Genomic DNA, 13301 nt, shown 5'->3' with positions numbered 1-13301 from the left:
CCAAAGGGAGGAACCCTGAGCCCCACACAATGTCTTGGAAAGATTTGTGTTGGTCCAGGATGGAGCTACCTATTACAGGGTACAGGCTGTCTCGGGCTCTCTTTAGGAGGAGTCCACATCAAAGTCAGGAGGGCAGCTAGACCAGCCTCCAGTGTGCAACCCATACCTCCAGCCCTCCAGAAGCTGAGCCATCTCTGCACCAGCCACTTCCCAGCCCATTTGTCAGCAGCAAGGTGTGGCTATTGGCATCCGACTCAGGAAGCCCGCATGGAGCCAAGGGTTAGGGCACCTGCCAGCTTCCGCTGCTTCAGGCAAAAATGAGTCTAAGCCCAACTAAGCCAGCCCAGAGAGGGGAAGGGACCTGCCTAAGGTCACACAGCAAGATGGTGACTTTTCTAGGACTGGATTGCAGGTCTTCTGATGGTTCAAGGCTTTCCCCACCAGAAGACACCGTTCATCCTCGGAGCCTCAGCCCTGCAACCAGAGAGGCCTGAGAGCTGAGTTAAGGGAGGTTCGGAGGGCACAGCCTCAGAGCCATACTAGCACAATCTCCTAAAAGCAGATGAGGGCAAACCAGCAGAGGCCCTCTGAGACCAGGAGGGCAGCGGGGGCTTTCTTCAGAGTTCTCCTGACAGTTGGCAGGGAAATCAGAACGAGGCGAGCCTGGAAAAGCCGAAAAGCCGAGGTCACCCTCGCCTCTCGCTTCGCCTCGCGGGCGCCTTGGCGGAGCCGGTGTCCGGGGGCGGGTCGGTGGCTTCTCTCCATCTGGAGAAAGCATTAAGGGCCTGGCCTAATGCGATCCGCAAATGTGCTGCTGTTTCCGACCTGAGGCGGCGACTCTGGGCCGAAGGGAGGCGGCCAGTGCGGGGCCCTAGGACCGTGCGCCCCCCTCGCTCGCTCGCTCTCTCTCTCGCTCGCAGCAGCCGTCCCGGCGCGTTCTCCTCCGACTACCCGCCGCCTCGCAGTTCCCGGGCCCCTGCCGCCGCCGCGTCCCAGTCCCGCACGTCCACTTGCTACAGCGGGCGCGTCACTCAGCCCCTGGCGCTCTAGGCGCTCGCAACCCACTTGCCAACCGGCCGGACCTTCCGACGCCCAAGACCACTAGGTGCTGTCAGCCCGTTTTCTACCTAGAAAGCCCCAAATCTGAAAACCCGCAACCCGGTGGAGTTCCCCGCAGTCAAGCGCCCCTGAATGTCTCTCCCCCAAACCACCTGGACCCCACGGAGTTTGCCCGGCCCGAGGTCTCCGAGCCTTGCTGAGCGCCCCGGTCCTGAAGCTCCCGGGAACCGAGCAGTGCACCCTCCCGCTCGGCGCCCCGCAACCCCGCTCAGAGGCCACTGCCCCGTCTTGCTCCCCCGGAGAGAGCCTTCCCACCCCCGGGCGCCGAGCTCCTAGCACCCACCTGGCGCCGCAGAAGCGTCTGGGACGTGCAGCCCGGGCCGCGCGGGCTCGGCGCGCGCGGAGGAGAGGCGGACAGAAGCGGCCCAGTCAACACCTCGTGCGGAATCCGGGACCGGGACCTTCCCCGACGCTGGCCTCCAGCCCGCGGCGCCGCAGTCGCCGCCGCCGCCGAGAAGTTAAATGGGGCTGGGACGGGGCCGCCCCGCCTCTCCCGCCCCCTCCGGGCGTGCGGAGCAAGGCGCTGGCGGGGGCCCAGAGGCGGAGGGCGCGCGCCGCCACCTGCACCGCCCGGCAAGTGCACGGCGCGCACGGGCGCCCGCCCGCCCACGCGCCGGCCCCGCGTCTTCCGCCCGTGCAGGGGACGCCGGGGGCGCGAACGGAGCGCGTGAGGGGCCGGGCCAGGCCGCTCGGAGCGCGCGGGGCCGCGGCGACGGCGAGACTCGGCTGGAACGCTCCGCCGCCCGCTTCCTGGAAGCCACTCCTCGCCTTGGGCCGGCCGCCAGGCGTGATGCCAAGAGCCGGGATTGCCGACGCCGCCACCGCCGACGCCGGCAGGCGCTCAGGGGAAAGGCGGCCGCTGCGCCGCGAGCCAGCCGGGGCGCCCCGCCTCAGCCGGAGCCGGGAGCGGGGATGCCATCGCCCCCCCCGCCACCCCCCGCACTTTCCCGAGCTTCCACCCGCCCCGCCAGGGCCCGGACGCCGACTCTGCTAAATCAGGCCCAGCGGCCACACGGAGGCTTGCCCGGAACCGCTGGCTCGTGCCTGCGAGCCTCCGGCGCTCCCGGCCAGGCATGACCAAAGTCGGAGACCAGTGGCCCCACCCGGCCTGCGCCGCCTCCGCTTCCGGAGGCGCCCAGCGCAGACCCCGTGCAGGGGCCGGTGGACTCACCACCCGGACTCCTGGCTGCCAGGGACCACCAGCGACCGACCAGTAGGGGTGCCTAGTAAGCGGGTACCTGGTGCCACTTCCTATGAGCCAAGCTTGGGTAACAGAGCTGCTCAGCTGCCCAAACCATGGGGTGTCCGGGCCTGGGATTTGGGGTGGAGGTGTCAGGCACCGGGAGTGGGGTGAATTTCCTCGTGGACTTGTGGAAGTGAAGTAAGGTGGAACGCTTGTCCCTGGCCTTGGCCTAATCTCAGAGGTATAAATCCAAGGGCCCGGGATTGCTTGGAAAGTCTCACTATGCCCCCGGGTAAGTCCTACCACAGTCATCATTTCCTTGGGTGCCTAGTGTGTGCCAGCCACGTGCCAAGCTCTTTATGTGCAACTCATCTTCATAAGGGCCCTGTGGTAACAGTAGCATTATACCCATTTCATTGATGGGAAAGCTGAGGCCCAGGGGCTAACATAACTTGTACACAGTGAGTTGCAAAGTCAGGGTTGGAGCCCATATCTCTTCTCTCTAAGGCCTCCGTTTGTTCATCTCTGAAGTTGCTCTCTTGCCTGTTCTGTGTTTGGTACATTACAGGTGGTGTTAGAGCTTTACGGAGAGGAGCTGGCCCTGCCCGCCTACCTCCCCTATCTTGCCTTCCTTAACTCGGTGACTTCCTCTGGCCAAGAGGAGGATCTCCAGGACGGTCCACGTAAAATGGCTGGAATCTTGCAGGAAGTTAGCAGAGGACATTCAGTATGAAGGAGGCAGAGGAGCAGGCGGCCGTGGGGAGACTAGTCATGGGGGGGGGGGCTGGGCTAAACCAGAAAGAATGCACCCATGTACAGTCGATTCTCCTTATTCACCGTATCAGTTATGTTCTTCTAAAGTAAAGGGAACTTTATAGTGAATTTGGGAATACCAGACCATTGTTCCTGGGGAGGATACAGGGTTAGATTCCTGCCAGCCTCTGGTCACTATATTCTCGTGAACCAATCAATACATATGTGTGTTTCTCCTTAAAGACGTCTTACTTAATATATATTGATTCATTAACACTGAACCCACAACGCGTGCCTGAATGAAGTTTATGTAACACGGGTATCTTATCTAACACAAGGATTTTCTCCACAGGGCACATCACAGCCTTCTTCTGCTTAGGGGCACTAGACAGCACTTCAGCACTGCTCTGGAGGGCCATTTTAAACAGCAGAATCACCAAGAAAAAAGACCAAAATGTGAAAAGTGGCACTGAATAGGCCCTCAAAGGGTACTTGTTTACAGTATGAGAGCTGAAACAAGAAGGCAGAGCATGGCCTTGATGGAGCTTAGCTGGGAAAATGCATATCAGGCAACTCAAAATGTTCACCCCTCATCAGAGGACCATGAAAGTGCTGCCAGCATTGATTTGGGGGCTGCAAATAAATTTTAGCAAGTAGGCAAGTTCACAAATATGGAATCTGCAAATAATGAGGATTGACTTTGTGCTTCTCCTATCAGGGTAGGGTAGAGGAATAATGATGCTAACATTTCCAAACACTTACAATGCACCAGGTACCGTTCCAGGTACTTTGCTTGTATTAACTCAGTCATCACATCAGCCTATGGGGTAGGTATAACTTTTATTCCACTTTACAAATGAGGAGACTGATGTAGAAAGATTTAAACACTGCACGTTCTTAGCAACTAGACTATACCGCTTCTCACGTCACTCACATTCCCAAATGGAGTCCATTGCAGAAATTACATGCATATTCAAGATGAAATGGAGAATTCAAAGAGACATTATGCTTGTGCAGTGGCAGCCCTGCACTTCCTGTGACTCAGGAAGGCCCTGAGAAGGCCTCTGGAGTGGGGGCTGGTGGGGGTGTTAGAAACATCTGAGCTGCTTTGCTCTAAAGTATTAGTGGCTCCTGTCTCATTTTCCTTTGGGCACTTTTGATTCTGGAGCCTCTAGGGAGTGCCCACATCAAGTAGGGAGACCACGGCTGAGGCTTGCTCTCCCACAAGTGCCATTGAGTATCAGGCCAGCCCCCTCAAGGAACAGTTGGTCGGGAGTGAAAAGCAGAAGGGAAAACATCACCAGTTCCCTGATGGAAGTTCTGCCTTCCTGTTCACCCTAGCAGGTCTTGCAGTCAGTCCTACGTGTGTGGCTAAGGCACTGTGAGTTAGGATCACAAATTCCTCTGCTCCTCCTCTACGTGTGGGCTGGACCTCACACGTGCAGTCCTCAGATTCACCATCTAACTACCCCAGAGGGCTCTCCATCACCCTGCCCAAGTGTAGACACAGAGCCATCCCTCAGTCATTTGCACCCACTCTCCCCTCTTCCCTGAAGCCTGCCCAAATATTTAAACAAGACATTGCCAAAGGCATGGAGGTGGGGGAAGATTGGGGAGTGGGAAGAACAGAAGAGAACGAATCCCCAAAAAGCCAAATCTGTCTGATCAGGCCACTGGGTGTGACTGCCCAACCGATCTATCTCTGATGGGGGATGGGGCTCAGATCCTTCCCTGCCCAGCTCCTGGACTACCTCCCCCCATGAGAACCCCACCGCCTGGGGACAAAGGCAGTGCATTTCAATCCTGAGAGGTCTAAGAAACCAAGTTCTGTTTCCTCCCTAAAATCCATCTTCTTGAGTTCCCGGTTTCCCTTATCTGTCTCAGAGTTTCCTACCCTTACTCCCTGCATTGCCTACTGACTGCAACCAGACAAGCACAACAATGCAACATTTGTATGAGAGAGAGACAGAACCAGGGAAGTTCCTACTAGTGAACTTCTGATGCTTCTGTTGGGGTATGTGTGTATTTTACCCTAAGAGAGAGGTGACATCCCTTCAGGGCTTGGGCCTGAATTTGTTCTTGATACAGAATTACTCTTTCTGGTTGCAGAACTCATGAGATGGACTTGGAAAGCACACTCAAGAAGACTGTGTCGGAGGCTTGGAGAAAAGGAGCCCTTGGAGGCAAATCCTATAGAAGTTAGAGCTGACTGAAGTAGGAACGAAGAATGCATCAGGGGAAACGTCAGGTGAGCATGGTGTCTTAGGGGTGTGAGATTGCCGGGGGAGTGCTCTCACAGGAAAGATCTGTAAGGGAGCAAGGGATGCAGGATAGGGAAGGGCGGAGAGCAGAGCGAGCCCGTGCCCCAGGGAAGGTCTAGCCCTCTCCCGATCCTCAGGGATCCTGGAGCCAAAGCTACACCATAGAGTTGCCCTGTCTCCAGGCAACAGGACTGGGTTGTTGTACGCACGTGACAGTCATTGCTTCCACTGGAGCTGGATGGCAGGGGAACCTCCTAAGCAGCTCTCATAAGCCAAAGGCAATGCTCCAGAGCAGGTCTCAGGTATAAGCCCTGGGCTGCCACACTCACGTAAGCTGGGAGATGGGTGTACCTGTCAATAACGAGGGTCTGGACAGGGCTCCGGCACCAACAGCATCTACCACAACTGGCTTCTCAGGTGTGCCCCGCCCCACATGGGAAACAGGCTCAGCCAGTGGTGATAGTTTTCTGCCTGTCCAGAGTACTTCTTTGGAACAAAAATTTGCTTTATAAAACGTGTTCAAGGCTTCTGTCTCATAAGCAAAAAAAAAAAAAAAACCCCTGGGAGGAGGTGCGACAGGAGTGGTTCTACTTGGTGAGGGGCTCTGTGTGCTTTGGCACACTCCCCTTCCTGGTTTTTCCTCTCATCCTGCACCCAGATCCCCAAGGAGCTGGGGATCAGATCATGCCAGATCCGTGATTTCACGCCTTCTTAGAGGTGCCAGATCCATCATTTCAAGTCAGGAGGCTTAGGAATTAGGACTGCTGCAGCACTGGAGGTCTGAGCCAGTCAAAATCTCTGTCAGGAGGGTGAGGTGGTGTTAGACAGGCCCTTTCTAGAAAGTTCCAAATCTTTGGGATTGGTCAAGGGAAAGCTATAGTCCCCCAAAGTGCTGCAAAGGAATAGAGTTGGGATTTGGTGACCCTTCTCAGGGCCAGAAAGCTCTCCAGGCCCCAGACCCAAGGCTGATTTTCACATGGTCTCCAGGGCTAGGAAGGTGCTGACCTCAGTTTTATGTGCATCTCATACTCTGATAAACCTGTACATATACGCAGACATATATGTGCACATAGACTCTACCATGGAACATGAGCAAACCATAGGTACTCTAGGAAGAGTGGATTTACTAGTGCCTTTGAATTCATCTCCTTTACCCTTGACAAGAACCTTATCTTCTTCTCTTAGAGGCACAAGGCCAGTGTAGAGAACACTGGAGCTGTGGTCAGGAAATGTGCTACCTGTCCAGGCTTGGCCACACATTGGGGGACTCCAGGTAAGTCACTTCACCTCTCTGAGCATCACTTTTCTCCATTATTTTGTGAAATATAAAAATTAGAAAGTTCTAAGAGGTCCTTCCACTTTAACTTCTGAGATTGTTTCTATACTTTGCTTGTATAACATAGAAACATCTTCTTAATCTAGAACCCAGCTCTGGAAGTCTCTCCTCATTTCCCCACAACCAGAACAAAAAAGGCCTCTGAGCATCCAACTGACATCAGATTTAAGTATATTGCATATAAGCAAATACTTATGTCTCATTTGAGACTACTGATTCTTTGCGCATAATTCTCACGTTTGTCATCTAGTTTTCAAGGGTAAATTAGAGGCTATAATTAGAAAGGGACAGAATACCTCCAGAGAAAAGGGATACTAACAGCATAAAGGTGCTACAGAAAAACTGTAAAAGGCACAAAAGAAATAAAAGACACCATAAGTCTGGTACAGTTTTGTTCATCTTGGTGGGGCCTGAGAGTATCACAGTATCATTGTACAGGGCTGTGTTCATGCTCATGAATCCAGGTTATCTATGAATTCACTTGTTCCTTAGATTCTGTTGATGGATGTATGGAAGTACAGGCTACATTTTAGAAAAATATTCACTCACCAAAGGGTTAAATTGTAAGAAAAGGAAAACAAAAGCAGTCACCATATATTCCTTTAACGATTCACCCTTAGCTTCCTGAAAAATTCACACCTAGCACATCATCTCTGACAACTCTAGGAGTCCAAGGTTTTATTCCAGAATTGATTAATTTGAGCAAAAATAACAGAGTGCAAAGTACTCTGTACACTTTTTTGTTTAAAAATGTGATATTGGTTTTCTTACAAGTCGTCAAGAAGAGTTGTGCACAAAAGCATTTTCTCCCATGCTGCATGGCGTGTCACTCACCCTGCACCACAAAATGAGACCCGCTTGTTTAGTCTACTTCCCTACGTGTCCCTTACTCTGTCAGATTGGCAATATTTGGGTTGGAAACACCACAAAGAAATACTTGAAAAGTCTTTTTTCACATATAAGTTCAATAAAAACATTTCTATGTATTAAGTTTTGCAAAACACACTTAACTTTGAGAGAGTTTGGATAGCCAATTAAGCATTTTTATCCCTTCTTTACCAAGACTCAGGCAAAAAATGTTCTATGGATGAGTGTGAAGAACCAAATTCCTTCAGATGCCACCATCTATGTCCAGTCAGCTTTAGGCTTAGAGAACAATTCAGTTCAATGCAGCAAAATACAATATATATTAATTGACAATCTGTTTTTGCCAGGTTATGTTCTAGGTCCTGGGAATACAATGGTGTGGTAAGATACAGCCCTGCCTGAAGGAGCAAATGAGATACTGTTTTCCACAATGGCTGCACCAACTTACATTCCCACCAACACTGTAGGAGGGTTCCTTTTTCTCTACACCCTCTCCAGCATTTGTTATTTGTAGACTTTTTAATGATGGCCATTCTGACCAGTGTGAGGTGGTATCTCATAGTAGTTTTGATTTGCATTTCTCTAATAATTAGCAATGTCGAACATCTTTTCATGTGCCTATTGGCCATCTGTATGTCTTCTGTGGAGAAATGTCTATTTAGGTCTTCTGCCCATTTTTTGATTGGGTTGTTTGCTTTTTTGTTGTTGAGTTGTATGAGCTGTTTGTATATTTTGGAAATTAAGCCCTTGTTGGTCACATCATTTGCAAGTATTTCCTCCCAGTCTGTAGATTGTCTTTTCTTTTTGTTTATGGTTTCCTTTGCTGTGCAAAAGTTTGTAAGTTTGATTAGGTCCCATTTGTTTATTTTTGCTTTTATTTCTATTGCCTTGGGAGACTGCCTAAGAAAACATTGGTATGATTTATGTCAGAGAATGTTCTGTCTGGCTGTATTTTTAATAATCCAAGCAAGAGCTCATGATGGCCTAACCTGGTACAAGTAGTAGTGGAAATAGAAGAAAATAGACGGATTTGAGACAGTTGTTAGAGACGTAGAATTGTTAAGACTTGGTGAATGACTTAAAGAGTAGAGAGGAGAGACAGTCAAGGCTGATACCCTGATTCCTGCCATGGGCCATGGGTGATGGCAGTGTCATTCGTGAACATTGGGAACATAAGAGGAAGAGGAGTTTATTGGCTGGAGAGAGGCAGTGCAGAGATGATGGCTTCACCTGGAACATTTTGAGCTGGAAATGCCTCTGGGTCTAGAATCAGGAAGACAACCTGGGCTGGAGATTTAGATTTGTGACTCCTCAGCATATGGTTGATACTTGAAGCCATGGAAGTTGATAGTGTGGGTGAAAACAGCCAGCTAGCTAGCTTATTCACCATCTATCCATACATCTGTTCATCAGGAAAGGAATTTCTAAATGCTCTCTAATGTGCATGTAGTATGTCTATAATTTCTCCTAAACAGTGAAAATATCACAAGTTTATTTCTTTTTCTCAAAAAAACAAAAACCAAGGAGCAATCACTGGGAGCCACTTTTGATTTCTGCCTTTGTCTTCACCATTTGCTCTTATGGTTCAGTGGCTCCGGCCTGAAGGATGTTTTCTCAGCTCTGTTCTTTTGCTCTTTCATTGTGAACTTCCGCCTGAAAGACACACCCACCCCTGAATCCTCCAAGGCAAGCTTGACATTCAATCCGAGCCTGGGTCTCTGGTTTACCATCAAAGCAAGAGAGGGACTTATTCAGCCTTTCCGATGAAATTGCTAAATGCTATTTCATTAAATATGTGCCAGAGCAGTGTATTTTTATTGTTGTTTTTAAAAACCAAGAAAGAAACCAAAAAAACTCCATGAAACAAGTATCCTCAAATTCATGTATGGTGTCAGGAAGATTGAGAACAAAATGGCTAGTGTTCTGCAAAGCATAAATAAAGAAAATGGAAAAGAATTTTTCCTTTCAAAAAAAAACCCTGATATTGACATGAAATGTCAGGTCAGGTAGAGACTTCTGATCCAAGATAATTTGAACTCAGATGTTTCACTCATCCTACCCATTCCCCACTGAAATCACTAAATGGATATTACATAAAATTCTATATGAATGCTGGAAACTGAGGAAGGGAATTATCCCCATAACTGAAACTCAGCGGGTTGATGAGATACACTAGTAGCCATTGCTCTGGCGACAATGGCCCTCGTGATGAAGGAACAGAGCTGTGCGCTGTGAATGTCCTCCGTTCACCCTGCCAGGAAGCTAAGGAGACCATGGGTATCTTGTGGGAGACTCAGCATCACCTGATTCTTTACCATGTCTGGCCTGGGACCTCACAGGAATGGTCCCTCTGTAGGTGTATCTCCCTGTGTGGTACCCTCCTGGCTGCCTCTTGCTAGCCTCCTCCTGGCTATGTAAACCAGAGACTGTGGTTTTTAGAATGATCAGTTTAAGGTATGCAAGATGTGTCACCTTTCTGGTGAAGGTTCTGGGGAGCACTAACCCCTCCATCTTTGGAATCTCAAGAGTCACAAGAGCCTTTGAAGAACGGTCATTTTCTGAGCTGCACCCAGATACACTGGGAGAGCCAAGAGGCAGAGGCAGTATAGCTGAGAGCAAGGCAGCCCCGCGTCCTCTCATTGTGGGCTCTCAGCTATTACCATTCCTGTGGCTTCACACTGACAGTTATAAATACGTACGTATAGATCGAATAAATATATGTAGACTAAAGTGGGATAAAATGGTAAGATAATAAACCTCACTGAGATGAAAAGTATAGTAAGTGTTGGTGTTCAAGGGGAACCAAGAAACGGAACTCCTCTGTCCAAACCTTGAACCAATGGAGCAGTAATAACAAAGTGTAGGAAGACCACACATCGCCTTTATTCCTGAGCTTTCCGCGTGCTCTCCACTGATGAGCAGCTCCCGAGAAGGGGAGGGGAGGGGCTGAGCTACATTTGCTCAGTTCTTCTTTCTAAACTCGTCAGTCAGAATAAGCTCCCCCTGGACCCAGGGCTCATGAGCTAGAGGGTGTAAAGAGGGAAAGAAAGTCACACGAAAAGAGCTGCGTCTATATGGAGGAGGCATCCCAAGTGGAGACGTGTCCACCACACATACCCCAGCACTCTTTGGATTTTTCTTCCATTTATATCTTGGGCTTAGTCATTAAGCCTATGGTCAACTGGAGGAAGACATTTCCCATCTTCATGAGGCTACTTCTGCCTTACCAACTACTACATTTTTGGGTGTCCTCATTGACAGGGTGGATTTTGCCCCTAGAAAGCTCTGAAATGAGTTGAAACTGTATAATAACTAAATGAACACCACTGGATTAGTTTCCTAGGGCTGTTGTAACAAATGACTACAACTGGGTGACTTAAAGCAACAGAAACTAGTTCTCTCACCGTTCTGGAGCCCAGACGTCCAAAATAAACGTGTCAGCAAGTCCGTGCTCCACATGAAGGCTCTAGGGGAGAATCCTTCCTCTCCTCTTCCTTGGCTTCTGGGAGCATCACTCCAATCTTTCTCTGCTTTTCCCATGGAAGCTTTCCCATGCTTTCCCCATGGCCTTCTCCCCTGTGTCTGGCTCTGTGACAAATCCTCCTCTCCTTTCTTTTATAAAGGCACCAGTCATTGGATTTAGGGCCCACCCTAATCCAGGATGATCTCATCTTAACACCCCATCTGCAAAGACCTGATTTCCAAATTCACATTTTCAGGTACTGTAGGTTATGACTGGGACATGTCTTTTTGGAGGCCATTAATCAATCCACTCCAACCACCAATACTAAAGTTTACTATGTATTCTATTTCCCACGTGAAATTATGTCCAACGATGTTGTCCAACATAGCTTATCAGAGGTTCTACAACTGAGACCAAACAACATTAAGATACTCTAAGAACAACATACTAATATAAATATAGACATATACAGAATATATAAAGAATTCTCACAAGTTAATAATAAGCAATTTAAAATGGTCAAAAGATGGAGTTCCCTGGTGGTCTAGTGGTTAAGACTCCACGCTTCCACTGCAGGGTGTGTGGGTTGGATCCCTGGTCGGGGAACTAAGATCCCACATGCTGCGTGGTGCGGCCAAAAAATATATAAATAAATAAATTAAATTAAATGGTCAAAAGATTTGAAGAGACGCTTCACAGAAGAAGAGACACACATGCCCAATAAGCATATGAGAAGGTGCTCAACGTCATTAGTTATCATCAGGGACTGGCCCATGGGAGGCACCAAGGGGGCTTAGACTTACAGTGCTGTACACTAAATAAGAGATCTTCTAGTTGCCAGGGTAGCCACATTCCCAGAGACATTAACAAAGGTGGGGCCTTGGACTAAGACATTGACCACCTAATTTGTAGCAAATGGGTTCCAGTTACCACTACTGAAAAAGAAACAGTGGATGCACATCCCTGGTCCAATCAACTGTGGCCAGTGGATAGGGTCACAATGTTCAGGGTGGCCGATGGGTCCCTCCACAGTGGGTGAAGTAGAAGTTATATGTGGGGCAGACACGCTAAAAGATCAATCTGACAGGTACAGAAATAGCATGGCCTTTAGAGTTGAGCTCTGTGATACTCATTCAGCAGCAAGTCACTTGCCTTCTCTAAGTCTCAATTTCTTCACCTGAAAATAGGAACATTGCAACTTGCCTTAGTGTTTTTAATGAAGATTAAACTAGAAAATGCATGTAAAGCAAATGACACAGCTGGCCCAGGAAGGTGGTCTTTCTTCCACCTTCATGGAGGTGAACATAACCGATTCTTCCTGCTCGTGGGGTGGGAAATGAAAGTGGCTCCTGAGAGGAACACTTTAAGCCTGAATTACTCCAAGTCCAAAGGAAAGTCCCCAAGAACCCTTGGTCCCAGGACAATCCCAGGAACTGGAACAAGTTTTCCTAAAGGAGCCATAACATCCACTTTGATTCTTAGCCCCCTCCCCACGGTTTACCTCTGAGGCAGAGAAGAATCTTTATGTCAATGGAACTTGGCTTGAGTTGGGGGCCTCTTCCAGGCAGATAATTCCCCATGCACCTTTCTACTGGACACACTTCATTAGGACTTGCCCTCGAATACTCCCTTGATTCTATGTTCTGACATCTCTCTAATGCTCCTATTTCGGCCCACTAGACTTGGCCTTGAGGTTAGTATTTGATCTCCTTCGCTGATCTCTTGTTATTTCTTACAGACTTGGCTTTTTATTCCCCCTTCCTGCTCTTTGTACTTTTACTTACACTGAGTAGGATCACATTTCCCTTGTCAGCCCATTGAGACCAACCCTTGGTGCCGCCCAAAGGCCAGATCTCAAGCTGGCCTTGCTCAGTACCCCCAAGGAGAGATTTGAACAAAACCCAGTTATCCACTGGGACCTAGACCAGGCACATGGCCAGCCGTGATCTCATAAGGACAGACACCAGGTGAGTCTCCTGGGACTCACTCCACTTGCCTCTATAGCAAAACAAGAGATGAGGAGTAGGCAGAAGTGAGGATGGGATCCCAGCTTGAAGCTAAGCAGTGTCCATGCTAAGGGTCAGATACACCTGGCAATACCTATTGAATTGAAAGATGTGCCTCTCAGGGGTCCATTAGTTTGAGGGATGGAGAAATCTCAGAAGAACATATCCTCAAGGAAGAGGAAGTCACATAAATAAACTTGATCCATTTAAGAATATCTAGTACTTATTTATATTTAGAACTGTAGTAGATTAGTGTCCCTGCTTCCTCACCTTTGCCCACAGGTCTGGAGGTTGGCTAGGGTAACTCAGTTCT

At 49.2% G+C, this 13301-nt stretch overlaps 1 protein-coding gene across 4 annotated transcripts in view; it reads right to left on the bottom strand.

Moving 5' to 3' along the window:
- The window catches only part of LOC309626986 (endophilin-A3), a 651420-nt gene that overhangs the window by 364362 nt on the left and 273757 nt on the right, over nt 1-13301 (bottom strand). The window contains exon 1 of one of the 4 annotated variants that reach the window (XM_082388455.1): nt 1403-1855. The exons of 1 other annotated variant lie outside the window; for it this stretch is intronic. The gene's annotated coding sequence lies outside the window, so the exon portion shown is untranslated. Of the gene's footprint in view, nt 1-1402; nt 1856-13301 lie in introns of those variants that run through there. 2 more of the 4 variants (XM_082388460.1, XM_082388459.1) reach the window with 2 other exon arrangements.

The sequence above is a fragment of the Balaenoptera borealis genome, assembly GCF_965194805.1.
Source record: "Balaenoptera borealis genome assembly, chromosome: 3".
Taxonomy (NCBI): Eukaryota; Metazoa; Chordata; class Mammalia; order Artiodactyla; family Balaenopteridae; genus Balaenoptera; species Balaenoptera borealis.
Note: the sequence above shows the minus strand (reverse complement) of the source record. Positions and strands in the feature narration are given on the sequence as shown.